The 20,578-nt window shown below is 38.3% G+C and overlaps 1 protein-coding gene across 1 annotated transcript in view; it reads right to left on the reverse strand.

Annotated features, from left to right (window-relative positions):
* LOC150089517 (suppressor APC domain-containing protein 2-like) overlaps positions 1 to 20,578 on the reverse strand; it is a 260,545-nt gene that overhangs the window by 219,982 nt on the left and 19,985 nt on the right. The gene's annotated exons all lie outside the window — the stretch shown is intronic.

The following is a 20,578-nucleotide window of genomic DNA, read 5'->3' on the forward strand; positions in this document are numbered from 1 at the left end:
TAATTCTGAGATTACTGCTACCCAAGTGCAGTAACTTGCATTTATCAATGTTAACTCAATCATCACTTCTCAGCCCATCTACATAATTTCTCTAGGTTTGTTGCAGTAGCATATCTGATTCCTGTCATTAACCAACTTCCCAATTTCAGTATCATCAGCAAACTTCAACATTAATTCTAATATGCCTTCATTAATAAAACAGTGAAGGACACAGAACTGAACCACGAGAGACTCCATTAATAATATTAGCTTATGAAGAGCAGTGACATTAATAACCACTATCTCCTGCAGAGAACCATCCTTTTATCCATAGCAATAAATTGATCCTAATGCCTTTGTGCAGCAGTCTTTCCAAAACAATATAAAAAGTTTACTGAAACCTAAGTATATGATGTAAAAATTACTGTTTTTTTTTTTTGTATTCAGTTTCTTTGTGACTATATCATGGTAGCTGACCAAATTGGTCAGACAAGATCTCCACCTAACAAAATCTATGCTATGATTGCTGTATTCCTATACAATAATACCTGTAAAGATGATACCACATTACTTCATTAACTAGATGCCAATGTTTTCTTGGAAAAGAAGTCAAGCTTACAGGTTTGTAATTACTCACTTCAAGCTCCTCTTCATAAATAGGAGAGACATTTCGAAAGTCTATAATACACAGAGCAATAGGCTTTAGTCGCTAATGCTCCTAAAATCCTAAGTTCATCCTTTCCTTTGACTGTTAAGATAAGCAGAGAATTTTCTGCCATGTTTTTTCACATTCTTAGGCAAAGATTTTTCATAATCTGCCCTGGCCTTCCTAAGCCTCTTACTGACATGATTACAGGCTATTTTATATTTATCCCGTGTATTTTTCTTCTTGAATACTTAATTCATCTGACTTCCATTTAGGTCTATACCTTGAATAGCATTTCTGAGATTGTGTAAAAAGCTTAGCAGTTTCTACAGTACCTCCCATTCAGAGAAGAAATGCAGATATGTATATGTATGTTTGCAGATCTATATGCAGTACACAAGACCTAACCATTGCCTTATATGGAACCAATTTATCAATTGGTCCCATTGAAAACAATTTAAAAACTGTAAGGTTTTTGTAGTTGGCTTTGCAAATGCAAAGTCCCTTACCATTACACTTGAGGGTAGTTATATCTTTAAATTTTAGTCTTTGAGGTTGTCATAGACATTCAGATATGCCAGACAAGCTTACTACCCAGGTAGCATGTACAGACAAGCTGTACTTGCTACATGGGAGTCTAAAACGCCGACGGAAATGATATTCGGGTGACACTCAATTCAAGTGGACCCAATTTCGGCAAGTCCGGATGGTCTGTAATCCTCTGCTTGGACCTTCACGATGGTGGGACTGTTGGTAATCCTGAGTATAACCCCCATGCACAAGCACACTGTGGATGACCTACCCAGGTGTGAACCAACATTAGCAGGGGTTGAGGTGTGACACCCACACCACATGGAGCAATGCTGCCCCTCTGTGTTATCAGGCAATACTAGGTGGTAGATGACTCTCATCAACCGGTGCAACACCACCACTTTGCTTATTGGAGGCTTCAAGTGGTGAAATCCATGTTTAGTCTCCAGAGCTAAGTTCCAGTCAACCCTTCCCCAACTTTTCCATCATGCAGTATGACTGATGACTTTTGAGGTTATGACGGACATCACGGCGAGATCTAATCTTCCTTACATTTTGAGGGTACAGCTGTAAAACAGTGTTCGCAGGCCATCTGCTAGTTAGTACACCAGACTGAACTTATTGGTAACTCTTTAGGAGGCTTCGGGATCAGCTGGTGTATAATCTTGCTACCTCTACTCTACCAGATAGTGTCTGGAGGGAGTCCATATGTCCATTCCAATATTCCCTGTCAGGGACTTGGTAATTTGGAATCTCCTAATTTCGATCTTCTCTGGCTTAAAATTACTCTACCTTATTCTGTCCAATTCATCCATTGTCTCTACCGTTCTCCCAACTCCACTAATCACTTGGAGCTCTGACTTCCTCTCTTTGCAACTTGACTTTTTCCAGTCCAACTTTCCCAACAGTGAGGTAATTTTCCTTGGTGATTTTAATATTCACAACTCCAGCTGGCTTCCGTTTTCTAGTCACACCGACCCAGCTGGTCGAGATGGTGAGGCTTTTGCAAATACTAATGACCTTGGGGTCTTAGAGGGGAACAAGTATTCTGTGTGTTATTAGACACTCAGTCTAAAACACTCATGTCCACTCATGCACACCTTTTCGATGGTAAGCCCTGTTACGTCACTTAGGTGGCAACGAACGTGTAGAGTGGTCCTCTTCAAGATGCCTGGTCAGCATGAAGAGGAAAAGACCAAACCCTCCAGCATATGGCAGAACGACAAAACAAATGGCCCTCAGTCCCCAGCAGCTTTCACTCTTCCTCTTATGGCAGCGAGAGGATCAGAGTGGAAGCAGAGGGTGCTAAGAATCTCTGGGTACGACCAGGCTGCCATGCACTGAAACTGAACTTGGCGTGTTACAACGTAAGATCGCTCATCGGTGAAGACAGGATATTAGAGCTGGAAAAGGAATTAGAAAATGTGAATTCGAATATCATCAGTTTGGCTGAAACAAGAAGAAGAAATGAATCACTTATGTTTTTCAAGTGGAAATCTGCTGTAAACCAATGGAAACAGTGAAAAGAACAAAAGGGGAGTTGGGTTTCTGGTCCATAAAGATATAAAAAACAACATTTTGGAATTCAAAAGTACATCACCAAGGGTGTCAAGACTAATACTCAAGATTTCTAAGAGGTATAAGCTAAAGGTTATAATGATTTATGCACCAACCTCGAGCCATGATGATGAAGAGGTTGAAGAAATGTACCGAAATTGAGAGTCTTGTAGATGAGCAGAAAACCCACTACACTATTATTATGGGGGACTTTAATGCTAAGGTTGGAAAAAGACAAAACAGTGCAGAAAGGGGAACTAGAGGAAATTTTGGAATTGGTGAAAGAAATGAAAGACTTTTGGAATTTGCAGAATCTCAAGGATTGTCAGTAATGAACACTTTTTTCAAGAAAAGGGTGAACAGAAAGTGGCATGGAGGAGTCCAAATGGATTAACAATAATGAAATCGACTTCATCCTCACTAACAGAAGATATATCGTGAATGATGTTACTGTTCTGAATAAGGTAAATGTTGGAAGTGATCACAGAATGGTAAGATCTACACTTGATATAGAAGTAGGAAGGAAAGGAAAAAACTGACTTGAGTAAATAATATGAAGGTCTTTGAGATAACAAAAGAGGAGAAAAAGCAGTATGTACTAGAACTTAAGAACAAGTTTGAGTTTCTGCACACTGCTCACGACCACGATATCGATGATGAATATTACAACTTTCTGAAAGTCATAAAGCATAAGAAACCTATAGAGAAAAAGAAATCGAAAGAAGAAAAAATTAGTCAAGAAACACTTGTTATGATGAACCGAAGGCGACAAATGAAGAGCAAGATAAACACCGACAAGGAGAAAATTGGGTATACTGAGTTATGCAAAGCCATTAGAAAGAGACTCAGAGAGGACATAAGAATATTTAACACAAGAAAAGTAGAACAAGCATTAAGGGAAAACAAAGGACTTAAATCAACAGCCATGAGCAGTAATACAGAAAGACAAATGATACTGAAACTGAAGAATAGCGATGGTATATTTATAAATAGCAGAGAAGGCATAATTCAAATAGCAGAAGACTACTATAGAGAATTATACAAGGAGTGAGGGAATGATGCCAGCAGTAGGGCCAGCAATGGATCGCAAATTAGCAACACATACAACATACGCGATGTTCTTCCTGATGAGGTGGAACATGCGTTGAAGAAAATGAAGAATCAGAAAGCCCCGGGGGAAGATGAAGTTACTGTAGAGTTGTTAAAATTGGGAGGAAGAGACATAACACAAAAACTGGCGAGACTCTTCACAAAGTGCATTAGAAAAGGTGTGACGCATAAGCAGTGGAATAATGCAATCATAGTTTTGCCGCATAAGAAGGGAGATAAATCAGAAATTGGAAATTATAGACCAATTAGCTTGTTATCCCACATCTACAAGTTGTTCACAAGGGTCATTACTAACAGATTAGAAAGAATACTTGGATGAGAATCAACCGAAAGAGCAAGCTGGCTTTAGGACAGGATTCTCAACTATGGATCACCTTCACGTAATATCACAGCTAATGGAGAAAGCAAATGAATATAAAACACCATTATGCTTGGCATTTGTGGATTATGAAAAGGCATTTGACTCCATGCAGCATAAGGCAATGTTTCGGTCACTGGAAAGACAAGGCATAGATACCCCATATATTATGATTTTGAAGAAAATATACGAGAACGCTACCTCCTTTATTAGGCTAGACAAAGACAGTAGGAAATTTAAAATTGAGAATGGCGTTTGACAAGGAGACACAATATCTCTGAAGTTGTTTACAGCTGCCCTTAAGGAAGCTTTCAGAAGGTTAGACTGGTCGCAGAAAGGAGTCAATGTGAATGGAGAGTACCTAAACCATTTACGATTTGCAGATGACGTTGTAGTCATAAGCCATGATCCAAAGAATTAGAGGAAAATCTTAATCAGTTATGCAGAGTTAGTAAGGATTTTGGACTAAAGATGGATATGGCTAAAACAAAAGTAATGATGAACAAGTATGCCACAGAAAGGGACATAATGATTGAAGGAGCAGTCATATACTTATTTGGGACAAGTTATTAGCTGTAATAATAATAAATGGCTGGAAGTCAAGAGAAGAATAAATTTTGAATGGATAGCATTCAGGAAATATAGTCACATACTGAAGAGCAATATCTGAGTTTGTCTGAAACGTAAAATAATGAACCCATCTCCCCACCATGACTTATGGAAGTGAAACTTGGGCACTCACCAAAATAATGGAAGAGAAGCTGAAAACTACACAGTGAAGAATGGAAAAAATTATATTGGGAATCAGACTGTTAGATAAGAAGAGAAACACATGGATTAGGCAGCAAACTCAAGTAAAGGACATTCTTATCAAAACTATAGAACTAAAATGGTCTTGGGCAGCACACGTAGCTCGAAGACATGATGACAGATGGACTAAGAAAATAACAATGGTACCCAAGAGGAGCTAGAAGAAAACCTGGAAGACAACGGTGGAGATGGGTAGATGAAATTCATGAGTTTGTGAGTAGTATATGGATGGCCATTGCACAAAACAGATGGAACTGGAAAGTTGCTGGAGAGAACTTCATACTGCAGTGGATTGAAAATGGCTGATGATGATGAATGACCTTGCACAAATTGTTCATTTACCTACAAGAACACCGGACAATCCTAACCATACAGCCAACACACTTGATCTTTTTCTCACAAACAAGCCTTCTAAGTCAAAGTGATTAGTCCTTTAGGTACCTCAGATCACAACTTGGTGATTGTCTCTTCTCCAATGGAGCCTTTATCTCATGGCTATGCCCAACCTCATGTTGTTTGGCATTGCATTCTTGGAATGCCAAACAACATGAGGTTGACCTGCGAGATTTCTTTTCTTCTTTTCCTTGGTTGGATGTTTCAAAACTTCTTATGTCAACATTTGCTCTGATCGTGTCAGTGAAATTATTCTTGTTGGAATGGAATCCTTTATTCCACACTCCACTTTAAAATCTCATCCTTTATCTAAACCTTGGTTTTTCCAATAAATGTGCTAAGGCTGTTCAAGAGAAGAACGTTGCATATCCTAATTGGCTTGTTTCCAATTCTTCAGTTTCATTTTCTGCTACACCAAGGCTCGCAACAATTGTAAAGCAGTTATTAATCAGTCCAAACTAGATTATGAACAGGCTGAGTAGAAAACTTGCTTCTTGCCTATTGGTAGCTGAGTATTCTGGTCTCTTGCCAAAGCTATTGACTGCAACTTTTGCCCATCTCTGCTCCCACCTCTGTCAAAACCAGATGGTTCTGTTGTTACTTCAGCCAAGGATAAAGCTCACCTGATAACATCCCATTTTTTTTCCAACTCATGTATTAATGATCTTGGTAAAACATCTTCCACCATTCCCAATGCGCTCCATTCAATGCCGCCTGTGGTCTTCTGTCAAAAGGATTTTGACAAATCTTGATGCGAAGAAAGTTCCAGGTTCCGATGGTATTTCTATACTTGTTCTCAAAACCTGTGCTCCTGAACTTACTTCTGTTCTTTGCCGCCTGTTTTCACTTTCGTATTCCAAAGGTGTTTTTTCCTTCTGCTTGGAAATTTGCTCATATCCAGCCAGTTCCTAAAAAAGGGTGATAAATCCCTCACATCCAATTATCATCCCATTGCAATTAACTGCCAACTCTTAATCTAGAAATCTTCCGCCTGACCAATGATTGCCAGTATTGATTCCATCAGTGTCGATCCAATGGTGATATTCTGGCTTATGTTACCCATTTATGGACTAATTCAATGAAAAAGTTCGGTGAAACACAAGTAGTTGCTCTTGACATCTCAAAGGTTTTCGATCGTGTTTGGCATAAAGGTCTTCTAAACAAGCTTCTATCTTATGGTTTGCCAACTGTTTTAAGTAATTGGTTATCCAGTTTTCTCTCTGATCACTCACTGAGGGTGATGGTAGATGGATCTCTGTCTTCTAACTTCTCCACTAATGCTGGTGTCCCCCAAGGTTCAGTTCTTTTCCCACTCTTTTCTTCTTGTATATTAATGACCTTCTTCCATTGATTGAAAATCCTATCCATAGTTTTGCCAATGATAGCACATTGCATTCCACTTTCCATTTTGAGAAACCTTGCCCTGCTCAATCAGCTTCAACTTCTCGAATATCTGCTACCAATTCCCAAAATGCCGATCTTCAGGTAATTCTCCAGTGTGGCAAAGACAAAGTTGATTTCAACCCTTCTAAAACTCAGTCTTGTCTTATATCTCGCAAAAAGGATTCTTCTTCTCCTATGCTTATCTTTGGTGACGCTCCAATTTCTCGAGAAAATGATATCTCTTTTGGGGATTACCCTGACTTCTAATCTCTCTTGGCAGAAGCACATTACAAATATTGCTTCCTCTGCATCTAAAAAACTTGGTTTTTTCTTTTGCTCTCGGCATTACTTTTCTTCCAAATGGCTGTTCACTCTGTACAAATCAGAAATCCGCCCTACCATGGAATACTGTTCCCACATCTGGGACAGTGCCCCCAAAACCTCTCTCAGGTTTCTAGATTCCATCCAGAAGAGGGCAGTTTGGTTAATTAATGACTCCTCTAACAGTCTCTCTCCTCTCTCTGTCTCATAGATGCATTGTTTGCATGCCTTTTCTACAGATACAGTCAATCCTCTTATAGCACGTGTTTACATTACATGAATTCGATCAAAGACGATTTAGAAATAGGGGAACGATGCCGGTAGGCACATTGGATCGCAACTTATTTATGGTCTCTTCTTCAGTGGAGCCTTTCTCTCGAATGCCACATGGCTCCAAATTTGTACAGCAGTCTCTTATGTGCAACAGTACCGAAAGCTTCTCTGAAATCCAAGTATATGATATCAAAATTATTTTTTGCTTCCAGTTCCTTTGTGACCACTTTGTAATATCCATTCAAATTGCTCAGAAAAGATATCACCTTAAAAACTCATGCTCTGTCTGAAATATAACTGCAGTCTTATCTAGATGATTATGTACTTCTTTAACCAATGACTCCATTACTTTCCCTGGAACAGAAGTTAAACAGGTCTGTACTTATTGGGGTCTCCCTTTGATTCCCCCTTTTGAATTGGGGATATATTAGTGCATCTCCAGTCCGTGGGGACCTCCTCTGAATCCAAGGATGCGCTCATAATTATGTATAAGGGTTTGCTTACTTCCTTTGCTGCCTCCCTTAATATAATTATATAGAACCTATCCACTCCAGATGCGTTTCTTAATATCAACAATTGTTTAATATCAACAATTTGTCTTCCACTTTCCTCTAGCTTTATTACAAAATCATTTCACTCCATGTTAGAGTTTGATGAACTTCTGGCCTCCACATCCCCAAAGAATTTCTCGTGTTAATGTAGATGCAAAATACTCATTCAGTTTTTCAGCAACCTGAGCAGGAATATCAGCAGTCAAACCACTGATATCAAGTGGACCTACCTGATTCTTCCCCTTCTTTGTAGAGTTTATCTCATGTTGTGGTAAACTTTTCTTATTCTTTTACAAAGAGTTTATGTAAGTAAAGAAGTCTTTGCTAAAGATTTCTTGTCATCTGACTTCACTTGCCCTACTTCCTCTGTAACTTGATCACAGACTTCATTATATCTATCATAACCTTCTGTATTGCCTGATAATTTATATGTATCACAAGCATTTTTCTTCTTTCCCACAAGCTCATTAATTCATCTGATATCCATTGAGGCCTAAACCTTGAACAGTAATTCTTAGGAGGGATTATATGCTGAAAACCTTGTGGATTAACTCAAGATTTGGACTCAAAGGCTTTTGGGGGGAAATTTCTTTCAGCTTGCCTACACTTGTAGGTAGAAGGACTCTGTTTTGTAGAGACAGGATACATTTAAACAAAGGTGGTGCAAGGGTTTTTGCCAGTATTATTGATGATACTTAAAGGTTCAGGGAAACTGCTAGTTTTGGGGGGAAGGGAAATATAGATATGTATTTATCAGATAATATTGGTCAGAGTAACACTTGCACATACCTCAAGCGAACATATTAACAAGATGTTCTGAGGGCAGAAACATTTCAAATGAGTGGGCAGCTAATGCCAGGGAAGCAAGCTCAAATAACTTTAAGGGATGTGTCAGAGTAGTTAACTGTACAAAAACACTAAGTCTTAAATTGTTTATACAGTAATGCCAGAAGTGTTGTCAATAAAATGAGTGAATTCAAACTGCTGGTTAGGACAAGTAGCTCACATAACAGGATTTAAGGAAACATGGTGCCATCCAGAGATAAGGGATGATGACTTTAAATACGGTATCTATAATGTATTTAGGAAGGATAGAGAAGATAGAAGGGGTCATGTTTCTTATCAAAAGCAGCCTGAGTGCGATGAAAGCTTTCCCGGATTCAGATGTTCGCATGCTAGTATAGAATCAGTATTGGTGCGAGATAAGCAAAGGTATAATGAGAATGGGAGTAATCTACAGGCCAGGTGATTGTGAAGATTGTGATGAGAGCCTCTACATGCAAATGGAATGGGCAAGTAAGCTTGAATGTCTTATTATGGGTGATTTTAATTTGCTTCTAATTGATTGGAGCAAATGGGAAGGAAGCTCCACATGGGGGACAAAATTTTTAAATCAACTAGATGATTGCTATTTGTATCACCATGTCAGGGAAAGTACTATGAAATAGAATACTCTAGACGTCATCATCACACATGAATCAGATGACACATAACAGGGCTGACAGTAGAGGAACCAGCAGCAGGAAGTGACGATAAAAATAGAGGTAGCAGTAATTTAAGGCAAAGAAATGGGTTATAATTTCAGGAGAGGAAATTATGACAGATTGAGATGCTATAGCTTCTATTAACTGGATAGATATCTCACAGAGAGCGAATACAATTGAATTATGGTATCCTTTAAAACATTAATCACAGAAGCCCTGACTGCTTATATACCGAAAAAAAAACTCCACGAGGAGGATTCCAAGTTGGATGAATAATGAAGTTGCCGGATTACTTGAGCAGAAAAAGACAGCATGGAAAAGTTACAGAGCAATAAAAAGTACTGAAGCCTATAATAGCTACAAATTGATCTGTAATAGTGCCACAGAAAAGGTTAGGCTGGCAAAAAGAGCAAACGGGGGGGGATAAGGAATTCGTCATATATATGAATGCAAAGAAGAGAAGGACAAACTGGATCGGACTCTTGTGTAAGGGACATGGGATAGTATTAGATACCCCAGCTAAAGTTGCAGATGAACCTAACAGTTATTTTGCATCAATATTTACAGAAGGAAAACCCTTTACGTCAATGAGAATTTATGGGAGTGAAGTTGAAAAAAAAACTTTTGAGCCTACAGGCCAGTAAGGCTCCTGGGATTGATGGCATATACCCTATTATCTTAAGGGAGGCGGCAAGTGAGTGCATTGAACCATTGAGGCTAATTATAAGAGCATCACTGGACTCAGAAGTGATTCCATTGGATTAGAAAAGTGCAAATGTGTCTCCAATATGTAAGGGTGGTTCTAAGAGTGAAATGGGAAATTACTGGCCAGTTAGTCTAACTTAGTAGTAGAGAAAGTCATGGAGACAATGATCAAGGGTGGAATTAAGGATCACCTGGATAGAAATGGAATTCCGAAGGATACTCAGCATGGTTTTGTAAAGGGAAAATCATGTTTAACTAATCTGGTTAGCTATTTTGACAGGGTCATTCAAGAGCTGGACTTAGGGAATAATTTCGACATTGTTTATTTGGATTTAAGCAAAGCATTTGACTCAGTCCCACATAAGCAGTTACTTTATAAGCTGAAACAGGTTGGAATCACAGGGAAAATCCTTAGACAGATATCCTGATGGCTTCAGGGCAGGAGGCAGAGGGTTGTGATAAATGGTTATTCCTCAGATTTGGTCAATGTAAGAAGTGGGGTTCCCCAAGGATCGGTATTAGGACCGCTGTTGTTTTTGATTTTCATAAATGACATCGATGAAGGGATAGAGGGCATGATGTCTAAATTTGCAGATTATGTAAAGATTGGTAGAATAGTTAATGATCACCACCAAGCAGAGCTTCTTCAGAATGACCCAGATAGACTTCAGGGATTGTCAGAAAAATGGCAACTATGCTTTAATCCAGCAAAGTGTAAGGTATTGCACCTGGGGAACAGTAACCCCAAAATAACTTATACACTTGGCAGAGTTGAACTAAAGCCGGCAGCGGAGGAAAGGGACTTAGGTGTTACAATATGGTCAGACATGAAGGTCTCTGACCATTGTAGACAGGTTGCAAGGAAGGCCCATGGTGTCCTATCGATGATTTATCGAACAATTGCTAGTAGAGATAAGGATGTCATAATCCCATTATATAAGGCTATTATTAGACCATACTTGGAATACTGTAAGTATGGAGCCCACACTGAAAGAAAGACAATGTGCTTCTTGAAAGGGTCCAAAAATGGGTAACTTGCCTGGTGAGATCAGCAAAAGGGCATCCATATGATGGAAAACTTCAAATATGTGGGTTGCAGAGCTTGGAAAGTAGACACCTTAGAGAAGACTTGATTGAGGTGTTGAAGGCTCTGAGAGGCATAAGCAAAATGAATGAGGACAAAATTTTCACGGTTATAAATGATTCTAGGAAAAGCGGCCATAATTTCAAGTTATGGGGGAAGATGTTTAGACTGGATCGCAGGAAGTTTTATTTTTGTCAGCGAGTTATAAATTATTGGAATAAGTTACCTTCTTATGAATTTTCTTATAAAATAAATCATATTAATCTATAATTCTCTCTCTCTCTCTCTCTCTCTCTCTCTCTCTCTCTCTCTCTCTCTCTCCCCCCCCCCCTTCCAAACCACTTCAAACAAGGACTGCAACTAGTCAGCATCTATTACTGTCCAACTTCACACTCACAGAACCAACTCTTTTTCCTTCCTTCCTCATTTATTTCTTTAACTTCTGTTTTCTGAAACAACCTTCACGTTTCTTGAAAATTACGATCTACAGAATTGAAGTCTAATTTCAACAAGTATATTCTCTCTTTTCAATTTTAACCAATACATGTTACTAAGTACTAATGGTTCTAACACCTTTTGTGCTTGTTTTTCATTAAAAAAAAGAAACACAATTTAGTAACCCAGCTGACACCCTTTTCTAGGTTGTGGGAATGATACTAAATATATTACCCCCCTCCACTAACCATTATTAAACTTACTATATTCACCCTTTCCTCAAATGGAAGGGATGATTGACTGACTGGGGTGGTAATAATAATAATAATAATAATAAATGATAAATAGAGACATCTTCGCTTCTCCAGCTAAAATTTATTAACCTTATGAGGAAGTAACCTACACATCACAAACAAAAAAAAATTGGATGAGCAAATGCATGAATGGTACTCTTGGTACAAGAAATAAGAATGAATGAATAATCTATAAGTATAATGTATAAGTAAAAATGTATAATGTATAAGAATGAATAAGATATTAAGAGTAGGAGACCGGCGAAATTACTTAACAAGTACAGGTCACTGTATAAAAAAAAGCTGTGAATTAGGGTTGAATTTGAAAGTGCCTGAAATTCTGCCCACATACGATAGGAGGGAGTATATGATGAGAGCCTTGTCGATCAATTCAGCCCTAGAAAGATTGTGCAAGGCTCAAGGGGTAGAATTTTTTTCAGTCTGGTCGGTACTTGTTAACAGGAGAGACTGCTTCTACAGGGATGGGATGCACTTAAATAGAAAGAGTGCAAGAATATTTGCTGATGCTATCAAGGGCAGTGTTAGGTGCATCGGAAAATTGTTAGCTTGTGGGGGTGGGGGATACATGAACTAATAGATTAAGAGTAGCCACTGGCAGAGGTGGAAGTGATTTTGGACTGCTTCTATTGGAATGAGCAGCAGCCTGGAAAACAAGATGCAGGTAATTTCAGCGACTGCTGGGAGTCATTGCAGTACAAGTAAACATATGGGTTATGTTAGGGTAGCTAAGAATAGAAACAGGTGCATGTATACTTGCGTGTACACCAATGCTAGAAGTTTAGTAAATAAATTTGATGAATTTGAGGTATTGCTCGAAACATCAAAGGCAGATATTGTTGGGATATCAGAGACATGGTGTCACACAAATATAAGGAATGCAGAACTGGAATCTGGGGAGTACAATGTCTACAGAAAGGATAGGAAAGGGAGGAGGGGTTATACTATTAGTTAAGAAACACATAAAATCCAAGGAAGTGAAGCCAATTGACATTGCTGGACAGTGCAGTTTCGAGTCAGTTTGGTGTGATATAAGCATCGGGAGATCAAAATTGAGAGTAGGAGTGTGCTATAGGCCTAATGACTCTGATGAGTATAATAAGAAACTGTACAGGGAAATAGAGTGGGCCAGTAAATCAGAGTCTTATAATGGGGGATTTTAATTTCCCAGATATTGACTGGAATTTGTGGGTTGAGCAAATGTCAACCCACAAAAGCCTTGCTAGTGTCACTCACACACACACTTTTGTGGATTTATTGGATGATTGTTTTCTACATCAGCATGTTCAGGAGACAACTAGAGGGAGTAATACTCTTGATCTGATTATCAGTAGTGATTATTCATGCATTAAGAATCTGCAGATAAAGGAACCACTAGGTGGCAGTGATCAGTGTGCTGAAGTGGGATTAACTGAAAGGGATAACCACCACCAGGGGTAAAGGGAAGGGTTTTTGCTTTCGTAAAGGTGACTACAATGGTCTGAAATAGTATTTAAATTCTATACAGTGGGACCAACTGATGATGTTACCAACAGCAAATTCAAAATGGGAAGCATTCAAAGAACTTATCTTGGAAGCTACTAGTCTTTACATACCAACTAAGAAATATTGTTCAAGGTTTAGGCCTAAATGGATGTCAGATGAACTAATGAGACATATGGCAGAGAAGAAAAATGCATGGGATACATATAAATTAACACGTAACACAGAAGTCTATGACAGATATAAGCTGGTCTGTAACCAAGTCACAAAGGAGATTAGGCACGCAAAGGCAGATTATGAGAAATCCTTGGCAAAGGATGCAAAGAAAAACAGAAAAGAGTTCTTTACCTATGTAAACTCTAGAAGGAAAGGGATTAATCAGATTGGTCCACTGGATTTTGATGGTTCAACAGTTGAGTATCTTGCTCAGGTGGCTAACAAACTAAATGAGTATTTTCATCTACATTCACATATGAGGAGTTATTCAGGAAGGGGAATGCCAGAGGTGCAGTAAACTCTGGCAATGAGCTAGATAATTTTGTAATAACTGAGAGGAAAGTGGAGGAGAAATTGTTGAGGATAAACATAAAAAAGGCACCTGGGGTGGATGGGATCTATTCAGTTATATTAAGGGAGGCAGCAAAGGAAGTAGGCGAACAATTAGCCATAATTATGAGAGCTTCTTTGGACTCAGGGGAGGTACCCATAGACCGGAGATGACCCCAATTCACAAAGGAGGATCAAAGGCTGACACAACTAATTATAGACCTCTGAGTTTAACTTCTGTTCCAGGAAAATTAATGGAGGCACTGGTTAAAGAAGCACCGCAGGATCATCTGGACAAGACTTCAGTTATAGCTCGGACACAACATGGTTTTGTTAAGGGATAGTCTTGCCTGACCAATTTGACTGGATACTATGATGCAGTAACAAAACAACTGGATGCAGGGAATAACTTTGATATTATATATTTGGATCTTAGAAAGGCTTTTGATACTGTTGCACATGGAAGACTGCTGCACAAATTGGAGAAGTGGCATTGGAGGCAAATTGCTGCTATGGATAAAGGGATGGTTGAGGGGGAGAAGACAGAGTGGTAATCAATGGATGCTGCTTATCGTGGACTAATGTTATTGGTGGAGTCCCTCAGGGTTCAGTGTTGAGTCCATTGTTGTTTTCGGTATTTATAAATGATATTGATGATGATATATCAAGCTTAATGTCCAAGTTTGCAGACGATACAAAGGTTGGCAGGGTTGTTATGGACAGTACTGACGCTATGCTGCTGCAACAGGATCTGGAAAGGTTGAGCAGATGGGCTGAGAGGTGGCAAATGAAGTTTAACATTGACAAATGTAAAGTACTACATATGGGAAACAGTAACCCCAGAGTAATGTATCAACTCTGTGGTACTACGCTGACAGTGGTAGAGTATGAAAAGGACCTGGGGGTAATTGTGCAGGCAGATATGAAGTTCTCTGAGCAGTGCAGACGAGCTGCAAGTGTAGCTCATGGTGCCTTGTCAATGATATACAGGAATTTTTAAAGCAGGGATAAGGAGGTGATTATTCCCTTGTATAAGGCAATGGTCAGGCCACCCCTTGAGTACTGTATACAAGTCTGGAGGCCTCATTTCAAGAAGGATGTAGAGCTGCTGGAAAGAGTACAGAGAAGGGTTACAAGATTAGTGAATGGAACAAAGGGTTGCACTTACAAAGAAAGGCTTAAGTTTTGCAAATTACAGTGTCTGATGACAAGGCACAGGCGAGGTGATCTGATAGAGGTGTATAAAGCCCTGAATGGTTTGAGCATGCTCAATGCTGATGGGATTCTTCCTCTTGCTCAGAATAATCACCTAAATTCAAATTGAGGAAAGACAGATGTAGGATAGATGTGCGGAAATTTGCCTTTAGCCAGCGGGTAGTTGGTTGGTGGGTGGAACAGACTTCCATCCCTTGTTGTAGAAGTTGATAGCCTAAATAAATATAAGGCTCAGCTGGACAGGTATTTCGAACGGAGGGGTGAAATGGGAGTGGTTTTTTTTTTTTTTGGCTGATGCTGCATAAGCTTGCATCATATACCTCTACTAATGCTAATGAATTTGTAAGCAAATAACCTTTACCCAAGACTGAATGGATGGCACCTACTTATCTTCCCCATTCTTGGTCATTTCTTAGCTCCCCCCACTCCCACCATATGCTTGGACATACAACTTGACATACCTAATGACTATTAAAAAAAAATCAGAAACTTTCACCAAAAGACAGCAACCCCTTTTCATAAGCAACATTCAGAATACAGAAAACTAAAGGCAAGATAAAATAAAATAATTTGGAACAAAATTTAACATCTAGAAATAGACTAGGATCAGATGAATTCAGCAGAGGTGGGAGGAACATCTTAAACACTTCGATGATCAGATCTCCTCGCAGATGCTTAGTTTCTAGATACTGCAATTAGCAGAACTGAAGTCTTTCTTGGTGCTGTACATCTGAACATGGCATGGGCCCACTGGATAGGTAAAGCCTGACCTGAGAATTCAGGAGGCTGTGATTCCCTGTGTCTGTTCTACTTTCATTTCCTCTCATAAGTTGCCTTCTCTTTTTGAACCCTAATTTAATCCTAATTATAACTCCCCTTTCTTCCTACCAACCCAGTTTCCCTTCCTTTTTTATTTAATTTTTCATTATTTACTATTTTCTTTTGTAGGGCTAAAACCTTAAAACGTCCACATATGATGACTTTACCAATATGTCAAATTAAGCTAATGCTAGGAGTTTAGTACACCAAACTCTTGACATCAGTGTACACGCAAGTATACATGCCCTTGATTTTACTCTTAATAACTTGATACAACCCATATATTTGTTTGTTCCAAGAAGATCCCCAGTAGGCTTTGTAATTTCTGACAACTTGCAATCTAGGTTGCTACATATCTCAACAGAAGCAGTGCAGGAATAAATTTTATCTCTGCTTATGGTTGCCACTGAACTATAGTCTGTGTATCCCACTTTCCCACCAAACTAAAAATTTTCTGAATCGCTTAACACTGCTTCAATAAGCATCAGCAAATATTCTTATCATGAGTGGCAATATATCCAGGGCATGTTATAACAAAATGACTTGCATCTAGAATCAATTCCCACACCTCTGTTTTAAAATAAGAGTTCCACCAAGCATCGTTAAAACATTGAGATATACTGGCAAGTGTCAATACAGAATGCATGTTCCCTAGCTAACACACTGGACCCACACAGGCTATCCAACACAAACTCACTTCCGGTGACATACTGCTTTTCATTGGCTTCATAGCCAACTAGGCTTATTTTCAATTGCAATTAATTTTCTACTTACAAAAGAAGCTAAGCATGGGAAAACTGCTCTCTCTCCCACCTCTACAAATGCTTTCACAGAAGATTTTTAATTCACCAAGCTATCCTATCTTAAGCTATGGCTTGAATACATCAACACCGTCCTCATTGTTTGACACCATAACAGGAACAAATTAGGAGAGTTGCCCATATCAACAACATAGATACAAGCTTCACCTTTCACTCTGGAACAGAATAACCATAGCTTCCACTTTCTTGAAGTGCTTGTGTAAATAGATATAAAGGATATTATAGTGTTAAAAAAATAATACCAATGACAAATTTTTCTACTTAAAAATGTAGAAAAAAAATTGTAAGAAATATATATATATTTTTAAAATGAGTTTTATAATAATAATAAAAAAAATTCTGATTTGATTTTTTGCAGTAATTTCACTGTGATTTTGAGCAGCTAGGTCAAAACAAGCACAAATTAATATTTAAAAGCATTTAGGTACAAATAATTGATTTTTACAAATTTTTAATAATCCAATGGGAAAAAAGTACACAGCACTTTGTACTTTTTCCAGTAATTGCTGAATGACATATAGGGAACTCTCATTACATATCTTCACTGTTTTGTAGCCACCCCATAACTGTGGGGATGGGGTGGCTGGACCCATATAAACCATCCTACACAACTCACTTCCAGTGACATAACAGCCAGCTAGGCAACAAAAACATCCAACTGCTGCCACCACTTATGCCTACTGCTCATTATAGGAGAAAGTATAGTAAAAAAGAAATAACATAAATGTTTCATATAAAAAATAGGAAGTTAGGCAATTTCTGAGCTTCTTATGGGCCACCCTCTACACGAAGTCAAGGGTATAGTATACTATATTTACTGCCGGTGTGGCAATTGTTAAATAGGGCAATCTTACTGGAAATTGACATACAAAGAAACACAGGCAGCATCAGGTTAGGAATGTAGCTAGAAGCAGCGCAGCTGGTCCACCTGCACTGTCGGAAATACTGTCAGTAGTTCATTACCTCTGCAAGATGTATCATGTTGAAGCTCGGATAATTCAGTAAGGGTCTGTAACTCAACTGCAACAAAAATAATCTACTCCACAGGCTTTATCCCAACTACCTTCACTTGATTCAAAACAATCTGCATTCTCAGGAGACACTGAACATCCATCCAGAAATAACCTTAAATCTTATAAAGTCTGCAAGATCACAAAACAGCAGAGGAAAAGACAAATTAAAATTATTATTCAGAGGCAATGGAACTTATCACTCATTCCATATTTGTATTTGTTTGTAGAGGACATGTTCACAGGCTGATTTGCATGTTATGTGGGCTAAAAACCCTGATTACCTCACTGAGAAAACTGACTTCCACTACCTAAGATAAGCTATCGATTTTTGATTGAAGAAGGCTTTAGTCATCAGTAGACAACTTTCCAAAGGATGTGGGAATGGTGATGTGGGAAGGGATTAATGCTACCTGAACTTGTCACCCATATCCTTATGGTGTAGTTTTCTGTAGAATGTGCGTACATATTCTGCAGGCTGGAAAACCTGAAATAATTTGTGGGGAAATCCTCTCCCATTTGCTTGAGATCAGCTAATTACAGTGTTTATTGAAGACAACTTTAGAAATTTTTCGTTGTCATGGGAATCGAATCCTGACCTCTCCAAACAAGTGGTAGACAATGATGTATCATGCCAACTAAGCTGCCATGGAGGATAGATTTAAACGATTTTTTATTATTATTTTTTAAAATTTTGTTGCTTGAGGCCAGTGCTCACTGGGCTACCCTAGTACCCAGCTGTTTGGGACAAATTAATTTTTTTTTTTTTTATTTTCACCAAGGCTTGTTGCTCATATTCAGTATGGTGTATTTGTCTAGAAGTGTGTATTCATAGGCCGCTGTAGCTGAGTGGTCAAGTACAAGGGTGCATAAGTGTATGTGCCTTGAGTGACCGGGGTTCAAGCCCGTGACTGCTAAATACGGGTGCTGTTTACTGTATTCTCTCTATTATATCCCCTATCATCTGACTTCTAATGACTTTGCACCAATAGTGGTGTTTAGTCAATAGATCCTGCATAAGGGTTCTGAAAATCCACGGTTCTTGAGTCAGGTTTTATTCTGGGATGGAGTGGAATTCACTCAAGACAGCATTGTGAACTTGTATAACACCCATACTTGGGCCCAAGAAAATCCTTATGCCACTACTGAATAGGCACATCAGCAAAAATTCTCCAGCAATGTGTGGACAAGTAGTATAGGGGATTGAGTGATGGAACCTCCTTTTTTCCCTGGCAGACTGAACAGTTTCATTTATCAACATGAGATACATGTTGCAACATGAATTACAACTTTTGGATGAGGTACCTCTTATGGAAATTCAGTATAATATGGGCACTGCCCATTATTCTTCAGAACTTTAGACAGTTCTTGAATGAAAGATTCCAACTTTTTGAATTTATTTTCCCGCATGTGTATAGTCTGAGCGAGAGGAAGAAGCATTGAACTTGTACAATCCATTCAAAGCTTTAAACACCTCAATGAGATCACCTCAAGGGTGCCTAGCCTCCAGACACTGCAATTGGCAGAACTGTGATTCTACATTTTTCAGCTTGTACAACATGCAAATAAATTAATTTTCTTTTTTCATACTCCGGGACGATCACATGGTCAGAGGAGTTTACATGGTATAATTGAGCAGCGTCACACACATTGATGTTTGCATATCTTTACATAAAATGGATATATTCTTCTGTTCATTCGAGAAGTGTGAGGAGCCATGAAAGTAGTCACTTAAGATGAAACTATACAGAATTTAAGAAAAGACTGTCATTACACTAAAAATAAAATCGCGAAAATCTACATTAAATCATGGTCAAGCACCAAGCTGAGCAAAATGTTTCGGAACATTTCAATTCGATAACGATATACTGACACAAGTAGGACCTTACTCATTTTGTGCTTGTTTGTTGTTCTCATAGTGCTCAGTATTACATCAGTTTAGTGATGATGCCTGATGACAGTCATGTGGTATTTCTAATCCAAAGTCACCTCAAAATAAAGATGACTGCGTGCTGGCCCTATACAAAAAAAGCCAAATATCTCTGAAACGGTTGGTTTTTGGACAAATGTTTATTAAAACCTTTTTCCTTGTTTTGATTAGTTCTATTTACTCCTAAAGTTTGTACCTATAGTTTTGAGATGCTCTGTATAGCAGAAGTGCTAACTCAGTGATTTCAACCTTATTTTAATAACTGCACCCCTAAGTAATTTATTTTATTTTGCGGCACTCCTACTGAATTTTCTGCCTGTTAGATCCGATTCTCTTCCTGTGCTTGTATATATATATCTAATATTAAAAAATATATATGTTATATGTTAGTTATTACAATAATATAATTATAAAAATTACATTTCATAATACAAATTATATATATACAGTATATAACAATTTTATTCTTTATATAGAGGTACTAAGTAAACATCAATTATAGATCACCACAAAATTAAAAAAATACTGTACACCTTTTTATAATGAAATAAACACAAATAAAAAAAAAAAAACAAACAATAAGTTCAGTAAGTTTAATATAAGAGATGCCATCAAGCATCTCTCATATTGTGGAGTTATACTTCATAACTGTTTTGCCACCATTGCATCACTAGGGTATCCACCTACCCATCGAAGAAGGGCCAAATAGCCCTGAAATGGTGCCGTATGGGTGGTGGTATCCGCTGAGAATAAGTAACAACAGTCTTCTCCTTTGGTGAAGCGTTATTTATTCGAAGTAGTGCAATATCATGGCAACTCGTTGT

Source organism: Mastigoproctus giganteus, chromosome 2 (assembly GCF_048544385.1).
Source record: "Mastigoproctus giganteus isolate SK-2022 chromosome 2, ASM4854438v1, whole genome shotgun sequence".
NCBI lineage: Eukaryota > Metazoa > Arthropoda > Arachnida > Uropygi > Thelyphonidae > Mastigoproctus > Mastigoproctus giganteus.